The sequence below is a fragment of the Sapajus apella genome, unplaced genomic scaffold (genome assembly GCF_009761245.1).
Source record: "Sapajus apella isolate SASKATOON/1434 unplaced genomic scaffold, GSC_monkey_1.0 scaffold162, whole genome shotgun sequence".
NCBI classification, from domain to species: domain Eukaryota; kingdom Metazoa; phylum Chordata; class Mammalia; order Primates; family Cebidae; genus Sapajus; species Sapajus apella.
The window spans coordinates 995189-1011611 of record NW_022437102.1 but is presented as its reverse complement, the minus strand read 5'-3'; the positions used below and the strand labels follow the sequence as shown (position 1 = coordinate 1011611).

The window sequence follows — 16423 nt, the reverse complement described above, 5'->3', positions numbered from 1 at the left end:
GGGAGAGAGAGAGAGAGAGAGAGAGAGGGAGAGAGAGAGAGAGAGAGAGAGAGAGAGAGAGACAGACAGACAGACAGACAGACAGACAGTGTATGTGTGTGTTTATAGTAGGGACGGGGTTTCTCCATGTTGGTCAGGCTCGAACTCCCAACCTCATGTGATCTACCTGCCTTGGCCTCCCCCAAAGTGCTAGGATTACAGGCATGAGGTACCACGCCCCGCTGGACTTATCTTTATAAAGTAAAAGAAATGAATTAAGTGCTTCTGAGCACCTTTAGTGAATAAGTACTATATCCAGACTACATCCCCAATCCTAGATATTTCAGTGCCCTCAGATTTTAATTTTGTGTACTCTCTATTCAACTTAGCAAAAACTTACTCCTGTCCCATAAAGCAATGGTCAGATACCTGCAGTGATTTTCCTTTCTGAGACAGAGTCCCAGGCTGGAGTGCACCAGTGCAACCTCGGCTCACTGCCTCCCGGGTTCAAGCAATTCTCGTGCCTCAGCCTCCCGAGTGGCTGGGATTACAGGCACATGTCACCATCTCCGGCTAATTTTCCTATTTTTAGTAGAGATGGGGTTTCACCATGTTGGCCAGACTGGTCTCAAATTCCTGACCTCAAGTGATCCGCCTACCTCAGCCTCCCCAAGTGCTGGGATTACAGACGTGAACTACCATACCGAGTTGTGATTTTCTTAACAAACTGCCTCCTGATGCAGATGGAGGAAGGTACCACATATCACATGATTTTATTTTTAGATTTTTCCCCAACATTTTATTATGAAAAATTCCAAACACACAGTAAAGCTGAAAGAATTTTATAATGAATTTTACACATATAATGTGTCATGTTCCTCTTACCGTTGTTTGCTTTTATCATATTTATCCTTCTATCCATCCATCAACACATTTTTGGTTTTAATGCATTTCAAAACAGCAAGAGTCAGCAGCACATTACTTCCTAGGCATTTCAGCATGTATATCCCTGAGGAGGGTTCAATAGTGTTCACAGGTTTTTCTCCCCCACCTCCTTCAAGGTGAAAGTTACATACAATGACATGCACAAACCACTGGGCAAATTTTGACAATGCATACACCTATGTAACCCAGTTTTCAAGACACAGAATATTCTGGAGTGATTAAGAAGTTCCTTCAAGGTCCTTCTCTGACAGTATCTGCATATCCCTACCACAGGCAATCCCTCTTTTATTAAGTTTAGTTGTAGATTGGTTCTTCCTGTCCCTAAACTCAATCTATTAGGAATCCTTAAGTATATACTCCTTGGGTAAGCTTTCTCGCATAGCATAAAGTTTTTGCAGTTCAGTCAAGTTGTTTCACCAATCTGTTTTTACTTACTGCTTGGTGAGTGGTATACCATAATATTAACAGAACACAAATTATTTATCTATTCACTCAGTAATGAATACCTGGGCTGTTTTTACGATAACAGTTTTCATAGTCCAGCAGTAACTACAACTGCAAATAGTCAGATGGTAGATATCTATTCAGTATTTTTTTTTTTTTTTGACATGGAGTCTTGCTCTGTTGCCCACGCTAGAGTGCAGTGGTGCAATCTCAGGTCACTGCAACTTCCGCCTCCCGGGTTCAAGCAATTCTCTTGCCTCAGCCTCCTAAGTAACTGGGACTACAGGCGTGTGCCACCACACCCAGCTAATTTTTTGTATTTTTAGTACAGACAAGGTGTCACCACTTTGGCCCAGCTGGTCTCAAACTCCGGACCTCAAGCCATCCGCCCACCTCAGTCTTCCAAAGCGCTGAGATTCCAGGCTTTATCTATTCTGTTTTATAAGAAATCACCAGACCTTCCTTTAAAGGGATGAACCAGTCACGTTCACATCAATAACGTGTGACAGTTACAGTTGCAGCACATCCTTCAGCATCTGATGTTGTTCGTTTTATTTTAATTTCAGCCAGGCTGGTGGGTTTGAAAAAGCATCTCATTGTGGTTTTTCCTGCTTCCTGTGAGTTACTTGAACATTTTTTTAGAATACGCTTTTAATTTACCTATGGTGCTTTTTAATGCATCTCTTTGTGTAGCTGTTTCAACGGTTGCTCTAGGTATTACATTACACATGCATAATTTATCAAAGTCGACCGGGGCTGACATTTTACCAGTTGTAGTGAACTGCGGCACTTAGCTCCCATTGTATCCCTTTATCCCCTTCCCATTTACAGTAGGATTGCCTTAAATATTTCCCTACATACGTTGAAAGCCACATTAGACACTTTCCATCCAAACTCCTTTACATCTTGGACGCTGCTGTGAAACTCCGTTTCCACCAAGCAGACACACCTGCATGAGATCAGAGAGGCAAAAACAAACATCAGGAGGCAGGGGATGCTCTTGGGCCTGCTTCTGTTGTTTTCCGGCAAGAATTAGCAAGGGATGTTATTTCCTTTTTGAGGCAGCAGTCATTACAGCTCTCAGTCCGGTCCCAAACTTCTCAAATATCAAGAAATATGGTTCTCATGCTGCTTTCACAGATCTCAGCAGACGCCAGCAGGGTCCTTAAAGGAGCAGTCGCCCCGTGGTTTCTTAACCACAGTTTCCTTGGTGGTCTGGTTCGATGTGCTTCTCATCTGTGCCTCTAGCCCTTCTCAGAATTCTGTAAGGCACTTAAGAATGGCGATACATCTTACCTGTTTAAGCTCCTGCATCCTCTCGTCTGTAACCAAACTCTAAAGGGTATATAGTCCCACAGCTAATTGCTGGCAGACCTGGGATCAAAACTCCGATCTCCACTCTTTCTTCTGCAGTACGCCACTGAGTCTTTCCCTCAACAATGTTATTCAAAGAAGAAACAGTTGAAAGTCCCATATTCTATTTTGAGAGCACACGCCAGGAAAGAAATGTTTATATTTCTCAGTCACATCCTTTTCACCCTACATGTGTGGTTATCTTTGCCTGGGTGAGTTAAACCACTGCTCAGGAATCAGACACCGTGAGTATTTCTTAGGCAACACAATGGTGACAGCAATGAACATACTTTTCTGCCATGCCTTGCTACTGAGGCTGAATTAATCAAGACATTTGTTTCTTAAAAGATTAAACACACCCCAGTAGACAGAGAAGGATGTAATCTGCAATCGCTTCTCACACTTCATTGCATGTGGACAAACCTTTATCTATTTTTTAAGACGGAGTCTCACTCACTCTGTCACCCAGGCTGGAGTACAGTGGCACGATCTCTGCTCACTGCAGCCTCTGTCTCCCAGGTTCACGTGATTCTCTTGGCTCGGCGTCCTGGGTATCTGAGAGTACAGGAATGCACCATCACGCTCAGCTAAGTTTTGTATGTTTGTAGAGATGGGATTTCACCATGTTCGCCAGGCTGTTCTTAAACTCCCTGCCTCAAAAATCCGCCCACCTTGGCCTGCCGACGTGATGGGATTGCAAACGTGAGCCACCGTGCCCACCCAACACAGAAGCCTTAGCTTGGAACTCAAAGATCTGGAAGAACATTTCAGCTCAGCTACATGCCACGTAGGGACACTTACTGAACGTTTACCGAGCTTCCACTCATCCAGCCCAACTGGCTTCCTTGTTGATCGCCAAAAAGACAACCATACTCCTGCCACAGGACCTTCACACTGGCAACATCCGCTGGATCAAATCTGCATCCTCTTGATATTTGCGTGCTGTGCACCCTGACTTCACTCTAATGTCTACTTGAAAAGCTTTCCCTAACACCCTCTGCTGCTACCCTGACTTACTTTTCACCCCATAACACTTAAATGGCTCAATCTTACATACCTATTTCTTCACTGATATTCCCTGGTGATCGGCACATTGTAGGTACCCCATATATCTTTTAGGAGTGAATGAATGCCTGCCTGCAAGTTTGACAGAGACTCAGGATCCTCCTCTGTAGACTGACCCCCCCCAAAGCTGACCTTGAACAACTGCTATAAATAGGAACTGAGACTGTTTATATGAAAACCCGTGATGGTGAAAGCACGTGCTCTGTGTATGGTAGGCAGTTTAAATGGTTTATGGATTCTAGGAAAAACTGTTTTTCACATTCTAACATCTCTGAAGTCGAGAAAGTTCAAGCAATAACTAGAAACCACAGAGCAGTGATAACACAGCTGTTCCTGCCAGTTCATTCACCTCTTGGCAGAATGGGTGTCAGAGGCTTTAGTGAAAATCCCAGAGACAATGAAGGGAGTCACTCCTCTAATGGCTGTGAACCAAATGGCTATGGGAAGAGGCAGGAAGAAATGGAGAACCAGATGTGTTTAGCAACATGCCCAAAAGCAGAGCCAGGAGGCGGCCAGCTCCACAGAGCTGCAAAGTTGGAAAAGCATCGTCTTCACAGGATTCTCTTAAGAAATGCTATATGCTTAGGATGACGCAGAGGACTGTACGATGTAGACAGACGCAGAAGACAGAGTTGAAAAACGGATTCTGAAGAGTGAGACTCCAAGTGAGGAAGCTTTTGCAATATCTGAACCAATATATTTTCCTATACATGTAGGCATAGCAGTAAAATATGACAAAAACCCAAGTCTAAAATAGTTGTGTTTTTTTTTTTTGAGATAGGAGTCTCACTCAGTCTTCAGGCTAGAGCGCAGTGCCATGATCTCGGCTCACTGCAGCCTCCAACTCCCTGGTTCAAGCGATTCTCCTGTCTCAGCCTCCTGAGTAGCTGGGATTACAGGAATGAGCCACCACACCCAGCTAATTCTTGTATTTTTAGTAGACACGTAGTTTCACCATGTTGGTCAGGCTGGTCTCAATCTCCTGATCTGCCAGCCTTGGCCTCCCAAAGTGCTGGGATTACATCCTTGAGCCACCACGCCCAGCCTAAAACAGTTCTTTCAATACATATAAAACAAAGATTCAAAAGGCAAAAAAAAAAAAAAAACGAATCATGCCATGATTTAATTAAAACATTAAATTTCTGGCTTTACGTAAGATGGTGTGTCTTATACTTGGCGGCATCTAATGTTACCTGAATTTGTTTGAAAAAAAAAAAAAATTGAAAGCAAGACTCCGAAGCACTCCTGACCACAGACACTTCTCTACTGCTTCATCCACTGACCTCATTTCCCTGTATTTAATTCCCAGGCCTATTTGCAGGACAGATTTACACTGCAGGTTCCGATGTAACCACTGTCCTTAACGAGTACACAGATTTGTTGCCTTCTGTCCAGAGGCATGAGATTTCCTGCCTCCAGGGAAGGCAACAAATCTATGTGCTCGTTAAGGACAGTGGTTCTCAAAGGGTCGTCCTGCGACCAGCAGTATCACCATCACATAGACACTAGTGAGAAACGCACATTCTGAGACCTCCCAAGACCGGTTAACTCAGACACCGGGGGAGAAGGGTGTTCCAACAAGTCTTCCAGGGCATTCTGATGCATGCCAGAGTTTCACTGCTCTAGGGAAAACGCCCAGTACCTTCTATCATCAACTTGGCCACTCATGTGTCACCACTCACTGAAGTTTAAAATGTCCCGAGGATTCACTGTGCACCAGGCACTATGTAGAAGGCTGAATGTTGCTTCACAATCCAAAGTGGTGTGTGTGTAAATGACTACATAAAATGCAAAATGGGAAGACATGAGGGTTGGCAGGGGTGCCAGAGCCATGCTCTGTTCAGGGGATAGAGGACTGATTCTGATTCAAGAGTCCCGGTGAACTTCATCTCTGAGTTTTATAGATGAAGAAGCTGTTCAGAGCCCACTGTGGTGCTCCCTTATTGATGAAGAGGCAGTGCCCCTCTCCCCTAAATGCTCGTGCTTTGGGGGCGGTGTCTGAGCTGGTCTTGAAGAGTGAATAGGAAACCCACAAGTAAGCAGAGGTCTTAAAGGGCATTCCAAGTAGAAGGAAAAATAGGAACAAAAGCAGGGAAGTGTGGAAGTCATTATTTTGTTAGGGAAGAGTGGGTAGCAATCTCCAGTAGTTTAGGTACCTTTTAAGGTTGTAGGAAAAGTTGACAAGGAATGACAGACCTGGAGGGACTGGAGGGATAGCCCGCAAGTGGATTTTCACATCCATGGTCTGTGGGCAGCTGGAAGTAAGGGCAAAGATGCTGATGGCAGTGCTTCTCTCCCTGAAAGAGGAACACAGATTTCCTGGGATCTTGCTAAACTGCAGGCTCTGATTCATAATTTTGGGATGGGCCCGCGGTCACGTCTTTCCAGGCAGCTCCCAGGTGATGCTAATGCTGTTTGTAGCTGGATCACACAGGAGTGGTTGAGGGCCTGAAGGGGAATGCAGGCGCTACAGGGAGTGTGCATAAAGATGCTTGGAAATGATGCCTTTATGTTGCGGTCAGGATAAATGGTTGGATGGGTCCATAATGGTGTTTTCTGAAGAAGGGCAATACATGGAAAGAAAAATGGGAATTGGGGGCAAACATTTTCTATAAAGTGAAGGAGGAACATGGAGTTCTGCAGATGAAAAGGAGGTCGTTGGAAACAGTATAGTGCATCTACTGTAATCAATCTTGGCAGCCCATGGCAGTAAGGTCCAGATGACAGTGGTTTAAACCAGAGGGACTTTCATGTCTCGCTCACATCCAGAAAGTCAGGCAGTTGGCAGTGTAGGCTGGAATGTGGTTTAATGGTGCCATTGGCTTCCCAGGATCCCATCATTCTGCTTTGCCATCCTCACCTCTAGGTTGAGGCCCCGCCGTGTCCAATATGGTGCGACAGCATCAACATCCTCGATGCAGGTCAGCAGCCAAAAGTAGTGGAAGAAAAGGCCAACAACAGGGACACGTCTCAAAAGCAAAAGTGCTTTAAAGTGGCCTCCCTGAAGTTTCATGGCCATGCCCAACCGCCACAGGGGCAGGGAGATACAATCACTTCTCTGGCTACTCTGCTCTCCTGAATGTAAGCAGAGGTCTGTTCCTAAGCAGAAAAGGGACAGCGGATAGAGGATGGCAATGTGGCAGTCCTTGCTGCAAGTGGAATCCATGGTGACCACTCAAAAGGGGGAGGGCACAACGAGGAATCAGATTCCCAGGGGATACGTGAGTGTCGGCCTCTTGTGCTCATGGGTGTCTGAATCTACTTGTGTCTTGTGATTTTGCTAGTTCATTAGTGTGAGTGTTTCTCTCCTCTGTCATCAAAAACCTGTCCAAGTCCTTCTCATCTGCAAGAGCCAGCTCCACTGCCACCTCCTCCAATAACGGTGGCTGCATTCCGCAGGGTTGTTCCAAGGAGTGCTAGATGTGAAGTGTATGCACCAAGATGCAGCATGGGTGCGGACACACAGTAGGCACTCAGTATGCATTTGCTGAATAGCACCTGCAGTTTCCGGACTGACCTCTGTGCCTTAATTTTTTCCTTAGGTTCACGTGTCCACCACGCCCACCATTCTCCAAGACCCAGCAAAAAGCCAGAGTCTACCCCCCAACAGGGGCATTATTTAGATGGAAGAACATTTTCTGCAGCCATCCCAGTCTTCAGGGCCTCGCCAAGAAACAGAAAAGAAAAGCAATATAAATGTTAATAGGAAATTGTCTCCTCACTCTTACTTAGGCTAATCTATGGCAGACCAACAAAGAGGGAATTAGACAGCCGAAGAGACAGAAAAACACGGGATCTTGACAAGCTGAAGCCCAAAGGACTGCAGTTTCCAGGAGGAAATGTAATTCCAGGCCAACAAGTAAGGCTACATGCAAATCAGGACAAAGGGCTTCTCCTTGGGATGCCTCCATGGTGTGAGATGTAGATCCTGCTGTGGTCCCCGTCTTCCTGGGCATCCATCAAATTAATGCCTACCATGTGCAGCCACAGGTCTGAGTGGTAGGGACAAAAAGGTGATTACAGCAGCTCCTGTCACTAACGACAGAGGCAGGCAAATAGACCTATAACTACAATACAGTATGAGGTAAATGTTACTAGATGTTTAGGCTCAAGATATTAAATAAGCAAGGAAGAGGGGCAGATTACCAGCACAACACGGGAGCAGAAAGATTGGGCACAAAGATGTCTTCTTATAGAGCACAAGACCCTGAGGGGCTGGGTTCTAAAGGGTAAATAGGAGTTACCTAGGCAAAGAAGGCTAGAAAAGGTGTTCCAGGAAGTGAGAACACCAGGTACAATGACTAGAGAGCATGAGTTCATGTCCTTTGCAAGGACTTGGATGAAGCTCAGAACCGTCATCCTCAGCAAACTAACACAGGAACAGAAAACCAAACGGCACATGTGCTCACTCCTAAGTGGGAGCTGAACAATGAGAACACATGGACACAGGGAGGGGAACATCACACACCAGGGCCTGTCAGAGGGTGGAGGGAAAGCAGAGGGAGAACATTAGGACAAATACCTAACGCATGCAGGGCTTGAAACCTAGATGACGGGTTGATAGGTGCAGCAAACCACCGTGGCACATGTATCCCAGAACTTAAAGTGGAAAAAAAAAAAATAAAGAAAAAAGAGCTATCTCATGAAAGGCTAAAGAATGCCCCCCAAAGATGACTACTACTAATTCCTGAAATTTGTGAGTATCGCATTACCAAACAAAAAAGGACTTTGTAGGTACGATTAAAGACCTCATGGAAGGTTAAAGGTGGAAGATGATCCCAGATTATCCTGCTGGGCCTGATATAATCACAAAGGTCCTCATAAGAGAGACGCAGGAAGAGTCGGCGTCAGTGGGGATGCTGGTGTGATAACGGAGGCAGAAAGTGGTGTGATTCATTTTGCAGACGGAGGATGAGGCCACAAGCCAAGGGATGCAGGTGGCTGCTGGAAGCTGAAAAGGGCAAGGGGATGGGATTCTCCCTCAGAGCTTCCAAAAGAAAACAACTCTGTGGACACCCTGACTTTAGTCCAGTGAGACTGATTGTGGACTTCTAACCTCCGGAACTGTAAGACTAAATCTGTATTATTTTAAACCACTAAGTTTGTGGTGATTTCATAGAGCAGCAACAGGAAACTAACATCCAAGTGTTAAGGTGTGCCTTCCAGAATGTTAAAGAAGAACATGAGAAAAATGAAGCGGAGGAGGCAGGCTCAGGCCAAGTCATGGAAGGATCTGCGCACCAGGTTGAGTTTAAGTTTTAACCTCAATGAGGAGCTTCCACTAGAGTGTATTAGCAGAGGGACACTAAAGCACTAAACTGTCAGATTTCTAGATCTTAAATCTTAGGAATGACCATATGTCTAATTCTCTATTTTACTGACTCATTTCTTTTATTATAGACTACAATCACTGTATAAAACAAAGGAATCACCTAATGTAATACGTAATTCTATTTCATTCCTTCAAAATGTACTCTAATGTTCCTGAAGATGCACACTTGTATCTGCAGGGCTGTGATCCAGTATGAGCACAGGTGTGCAGACAGTGGGACTTATTAGAAATTGGGGATTTCTCCCCCAGATCCTGGCCTGACGACTGACCTATGCCTAAAAAGGCGTTGTTCAAATGTCCCACCTGCCCCAACTCCAGGTATGGACAGGCAATCCATGCTCACCAAGCGCTCTCTTAGGACCAGAAGCTTTGTGAACATTCCATCATCAAGCTCTCCACGATCCTTCTGGGCAGTACCCTCAGCTGCCAGGATCCTCTTGCAACTGAGCCTGATTCCCTGAGCACTACTGTTGCAAGGCACAGCACCCATCAGTGAAGCCTGGCCAAGATAATAATCCACCTACATATGGTTCTCCACATACCTCTGCCCAGTCTCTGTCTACACACAGAAAAGCCTTGAAGGGCAGAATTCCAGCCGGCCTCCTTGTCCTTCCCACTCACTCTTGGTATACTAACCCTCATGCACCCACACACATTCGTCAGGGCCCCTGCCAGCTGTGTCCTTGGCCGAATGTTGCTTGCTGCCAAAGGAATCACTTAGGTGGCCTCTAAGCAGCCCCGGATCCGACAAGCAGGGTCTGCTCTAGCACTGCCGCTAGACCCCTGAGGCCACGGTCAGACACGCAGAGGCTCTAAGGCAGTGCTCTGGCTGTTGCCAAAGCAAGGGACCCACACCGAGGAGGACCCAAGGCACAAATCCTCACTGAGATACTTCACAGCTGTGCAACCTTGGCCAAGTCACTGTCCCTCTATCAAAACAGTAGGATGTGGCCATCACCAACGCTTGCCATCATGGAGCACCCCAGAAATTAGACAGTTATACTTCCCGTGCATCTGACAGGTCCCACAGCTACAGGGGACTCTGGTGGGAATGCACACAACACGACACACACCTGGCAACGGTGGGCACTGCTGAAGCCTCAATTTCGAGCTGTTTTCAGCAGTGCTGTCATGAACAGATTCTTGACGGGCCTATTCCACCCCCTTCCACCTTTTCTTTTAGAATCTGTGTGTGGGGACAGTACTTCCCTGAAAATAAAAGCACTGAGTCGAAGGGCCTATCGTGGAGTTAAAGGATACGCACAATTTATGGTTTTTGTGATGACCTGGGTCCCTCCAGGAAGAACGACGTTGATGCCACCAGCAACACAGATCAGACAGCACTGCTGAAACCTCTACTTCGTTCCAGCATGGAGCTAAGCACTTCAGTTATTCTTTTCCAGTACCACACGATGCTCAGCCCCATTTGATTGATGAGGAAAGTGAAGTCACGGAAAGCAAAGCGACTTGCTCAAGGCAATGCAGTTATTATGAGACGGAGCTGGGAGAAGAATCTAAGTCCCTGGAATCTTCCAACGCCCTTGTGTCTGCTGAAGTAGTCAGGTCTTTCAGTTATCCCACACTACTTCAACAGCTTTCATTTATTACGGATAACCATAGGCCAGGCTCTAGACTGGCTACTTTATTAAATACGCTACCGCGTTCATCCAAGTCAGTAAGGCAATAAACATGATAATGTTGCCGATGTCATAACAGCACCTACCTGCTACTGAACGCTTAATACGTGTAGGCATCGCACAAGGCACTTACACTATTTTAACGTGAGTTAGCATTAACATGTCCAGTTTACAGATGAAAGAACTGGAGCTCAGAAAAGAGACATCCCCCAAGAATTTCACAGATTACAAATGCAAAACACATCCATCAGTAAATGGATTTGAACACAGGGCTGGCTCCTAATAGTTAACTGCCCCAGGTGGGCGACAAGAAAGATTTCTGAAGATGACAGTGAGAATAATCTGCATTCCACGTTGGTGTGTCTTCCCTGCGATGTGCTGGCTGTGTGTCATTTGATCAGCACTGAGTTTATTTATTTCAACCCCATCAGACTGGCTGCATACAAATGCATGTCGTTCTCTTCTGGGGACTGCTTCCCATTACAGCAAACATGGCTCAACCCACACCCCCCCACAGGCCTCCAGGGTACCGCCTCCAATGGCCAAGAGGGACCTCATGAGGGCCTGAGAACAGAGGGAAAGCTCACTCTCAGGGCACCAACTGCATTGCAGAGGAGGAAACAGGAAGGTGGGAGATCCTAGAAAGCAGCCAGAGTATCCTGGTACAAGGTGAGTGAGCTTCAAGGCTAGGAACAAAGCCACAGGTTCAAGTCCCTACTCGGCCCATAACTCAACGTCTGACCTGGGGTAAGTCAGTCCTGGTCACAGGGCAACTAATACAATTCTTAAACAAATAACTTGATGTAATTTCAGACTCTTCCCCTGGAAGAGGATGGAAGAGGTTCTAGTAAAAATAAACTGAATCGCTTTAAAGAAAGGAAATGATTCAGCAAATCCAGACAGAGGACACCTGGGTCCAGATCATTTACATAGCTAACCTACCTTCTTAGACATTCTTTTCATCAAAAGACAGAGACATAAATCACCATGAATTGGCCCTTTTCTGCCCTCAGGCAGGTACAATCTCAGATTCTTCCTGATCCAGAGCATCTCACATCCTGAAACCACTGCAGAACGAAAGCAGCCTGAAAAAGAGACCATTACCCCATCGTCGAGTAAGAATTCTGTCACCTTCAGTAGATCCCGAACTGGCACACGAGACCAATTCTAGCTGAATAATGTCATGGCTACTGAAGAGGTGTGAGGGAATGGGGAAAAGCGCTCTGGCTTCCCTCCCTCACTGCCCTGACACTAGCTGGATCTGCCAGGCACGAAAGGGAGAGCTCCCAGGGCCACACCTGCCCCCTGGCACAAGTAGCTCCATCATCTTACTATGAGTCCACCAGTAAAATACAGGGACTATGCAGGTGCGCAGGGAAAGTATTCAACCTCCATATAACAACATTTATAAAGTCAACGTTGGCTTGCCAGAGATCCTCTTTTACTGAAACTTAGAAAGTCACACCGTGTTAACAGCTGGAAGTGGTTATTAGGTTCCTGCAACCCCACAGCCGGGGTCTATGGCTACATTTGTGATGCACAACCAAGTTTTCCAAGCACACACGCACCATGCTCCCTCCTTTCTCTAATGGCTCCGGCTTTGCAGCCAATCTTACTCCTGCTCTCAGTTCTTTGGAATCAAGGGAACTTTCTAAAATATCAAGCTGCTTTAGAAAAGTGTCAATTTGTAAATTCTCCACTTGGCCCTGTCTACCTGCAAAGAAACAGATAAGTCCGGGGGAAGCAAAAGAAGAGGATTCTGTGTCTCTTTTTAGTTTCCAGATGGAGCTGCCTCCCACGGTCGACCCACACACCCAAGTGGCTGATGTCACTATTATGATTTTAGTAGCACTGTGAGGGCGCTGGGGGCGAGAACCCCCATAAAACTCAACGATATCAGGCACATCTGAGAAAGCCAGAGAGAGAGAAACTAGGGAACCAGAGTGTGCTTAGCTCTGGAAGGGTCTGCAGAATCGCCAAGCTGAGACTCATCATCACACAGACACATGTGTACACACCCAAGACGGACTGAGCCAGGGCCTTACAGAGGAGGACACTTGACTGGGCTGACGATGTCCAAGCTGCTGAGAAGGATCCAGTCCCAAGTAGGACCCTTAGGGAAAATTCCCTTGGCCATTGTGTAGAACGTCAGGCTCAGAGCTGAGAAAGCACTGCTCCCAGGGGAGAAAAGAGCATTTTCAACCAGGCTTGGCACTGTTTTTAGTCTGGCCTCCATGGACTGGAGGGAAGGAGGGAGGGAGGGAGGGAGGGAGGGAGGGAGGGAGAAAAGGAGGGAAGGAGGGAGGGAAAGAGGGAGGGAAGGAGGGAGGGAGGGGAGGAGGAAAGGAGGGAAGGTGAAGGGAGGGGGAGGAGGAAGGAGGGAGGGGGACAGAAAAGAAAAGGAAAGGGAGAGAGGTAAAGGAAGGAAGAGAAAAAGGAAAATCTAAGGAATATGACAGTCCACCAGGCACTGAGGCTGTCTATAAGGAAAAAGGGCTCTGGACGGGGGTTGAGGTGGCCAGTGTGTACACAGAGACCCTCATACCTAGCCCATCCAGGAGCCCTCCTGAGTGCCACTCGCCATAACACAGACATTACAAGCCTGCCTGTGGCATTTCATCTCTTCAGGTGACTGTCATCATACTATGTTGCTAGAGCAGCCGCAACAGAATACCAGCCTGTGGGGCTGAAGCAACAGAAATTCATTCTTATACTTCTGGAGGCTGGAAGTCTGGTATCAAAGCTTTGGCACAGTTAGTTTCTTCTGAGGCCTCTCCTTGGCCTGCAGGTGGCCGTCTTCTGCCTGTGTCTTCACGGGGCCTTTCCTCTGTGTCTGTGTCCTAATCTCTTCTTACAGGGACATCGGACTGGACTAGGGTCCACCGTAATGACTTCATTTTACTTTAATCACCTCTGTAAAGACCCTATCCCAAAATAGTCACATTCCTGGGTACTGGGGGTTAGGGCTTCAATAAACGTTGGAAATCGAGGAGCACAATTCACCCATCACAGTCTACCACTTTTAAACCACTGAGCGAAACACACAGGAAGTGACTTCTCAGAAAACACACCACTCGACTGTTACCAGAGCTAGGGTTAAAATCCAGACCAAGACCCTGAAAACACAATCCCACCACTCCACGAAGCTGCCTAGACCTGTGAGGTTTCTGGTGTCAGGCCCTATTTTAGAAGTAAGAGAGCCAAGGCTGAGCACGGTGAAGTAACTTACCAGAGGGTCACAGACCTAAAAAGAGTGGGACTGGGACTCCTATGTAGCATGTCCAGCTTTAACCCTACTAGTGTTTTACACTGAATGAACGCCAAGACTGCACTTAGATTTGAACTCATCGTTGGTGAGGCAGTAGTGCCTTCCTCCATAACTCATTCTCCTCTGTTGAGGGCAGTCCGGATGGCATGGTAGTTTAGAGCTACCTATTCCCCATTTTAATTCTTAAATTCTTAATATTCACAAATCTTAAGAAAGGTGTTTAAAATCCTTCATTAAAGGCCATTCAACTATATGATCATAAAGCTCTTCAGTGAGTCCCCAATTAACTGACGCTGGCTCTCCGACTCAGACTGCATGCTGTCTTGGGGACTCTCCGTGGTGCTTCGTATAAAACTTCGTACTTAGTAATTTCCTGATAAATATTTGCTGAATGCATGAACGGATGGATGGATGGACAAAGCAGTCTGAGGAACCTCAAAAGGCCCTTCCCAGCTTTAAGCTTCATGACTCTGCTCTAGGAGGTGACAGTGGGGTCACTGCCCCACGGCGGAGCACTGCATCAGATCTAAACCAGAACTTTCGATCTCTTCAGTGTATCTTCCTCCAACCCAGCCAGCATGTCAGAGCAGCACCACCAACCAAAACAAGGCAGGGATAGGAAGTTGTCCTCGACAATAATGGGCTTTGCCTAGGCACAAAATCACAGAAAGCTCTGGGAACCGTTTAAACTTTCCCTTTATAATTAACGCCAATACACGTGTGTGTGTGTGTGTGTGTGTGTGTGTGTGTGTGTGTGAAAGAGAGAGAGAGAGAGAGAGAGAGACAGACAGAGAGAGAGAGAGAGAGACAGGGAGGGAGGCAGGCAGGCAGAGAGAAACGGAGTCTTGCTCTGTCACCCAGCAGACTGGAGTGCGAGGCGTGATCTCCGCTTATAACCTCTGCCTCCTGGGTTCAAGCAATTCTCACACTTCACCTTCCCGAATAGCTGGGATTACAGGCAGGTACCACCACACCCAGATAATTTTAGTATTTTCAGTTGAGATGGGGTTTCCCCATGTTAGCCAGGCTGGTCTTGAACTCCTGACCACAGACGATCCTCCCACCCCAGCCTCCCAAAGTACTAGGATTACAGGTGTAAGCCACCCTGCCCAACTGGCCAATACTACTTGGAGTACTTTCCTCTCTCATCAGACCTTGGCTAGATGGAAAAAAAAAAAAAAAAAAAGGACAACTTCATCATCACCGTGTAATTCCACTGTCCTTGCTGCCTATGTTCCCACAAATGTCTGTCTGAGTAGCTATACAAGCCAAGAACCACCCTAGGCCATTTCCAAAGAGCAGAAGACAATAGCTCACGACAGCAAGGCAGTTACAAGCAATTCATGAGATTAAAAAAAAAAAAGAAAAACTTAAGAATGCAGAATAATGTAATACAAATTGTATTCAGTGTTAAGCCTTTGAGGAATAACCAGTCTAGGGAAAGGTTTTAAAGACTAAAATCTCAGAAGAGAAGAGACTGAATCGGTCAATCAAAGAATCAGATCAAAAATGAAAACTGGAAGCCTTGTCTCCAGAAAACGGCTAGGTCACGGTCTAAAGCATGCCCATGGTGATGAACCGGCCAGGCAGCTGAGCAAGTCGGGAAGAACGGTGGCAATAAAGGCTTGGAAGCCATACTGTGTGTCAAGGGGAAAGGGACAACTCGTCCCTGGCTGGCCAGAGGAAGGAGAATGGGAATGACAGCAGCAGGTGCGGAGGGAGAGCTCCTGGAGGACCACCAAAGGTCCTTTTAATTAGAAGCATTTGGCCCCGACACAATGGGCACCAGGCACTCATTTGGTTTTTCTGAGCAGAGGAATAGAATGATGCAAATTCCTGAGGAATTCATAACATTCCCACGGCTCTGCTGTGATGTGAGTCGAATAAATCGAGGAAGGATCGTCCCAATGGCAGATACACTGATCCAAGGGCAATGGGGTGGTCCTACACGCTAGAGAGGCAAATGGCTAAATTCTTTAAAACAAGGAACGCATTTCAAGGGGAAGTCATTATTGTGAAAAAGGGGTATTAGAGTACAAATAAATGCTGTATGATGTTTCTTCTCAAAAGGCCAGTTAAAACTGCCAGAAATTTCCAAAGCAACAAATCACACAGCTAGAACAGACCTTTGGTAGCAAACTACTCCAAACTCTGCGGTAGGAAATCATTTGCTCATTGTTTATTGTGCCCTATTGTGTGTAAGAAACTGTGCCGGATACAGATCCCAAGCAAGCAAGAGTGGGCCAGGTATTAGAGGGGTGCTTACAGGGTGACAAAGACCGAGCTCCAGCTTAATCCCACAGAGGTGCAGCAGTTTCCCAGGGGAACAAGGTGAAGCAAGGCAAGAGAGAGAGGAGTCCTGCTGAGTCAGGAGCTGTGCAAGCGCAAGGTGTGGCCACC

General features: G+C 46.5%; 1 protein-coding gene and 1 non-coding gene across 3 annotated transcripts in view; both read right to left on the bottom strand.

Moving 5' to 3' along the window:
- The window catches only part of LARGE1 (LARGE xylosyl- and glucuronyltransferase 1), a 559679-nt gene that overhangs the window by 413102 nt on the left and 130154 nt on the right, over window positions 1-16423 (bottom strand). The gene's annotated exons all lie outside the window — the stretch shown is intronic.
- Window positions 9808-9942, bottom strand: LOC116542148. The gene has a single exon (XR_004265090.1). It is a non-coding gene; the product is annotated as a small nucleolar RNA SNORA76 (small nucleolar RNA).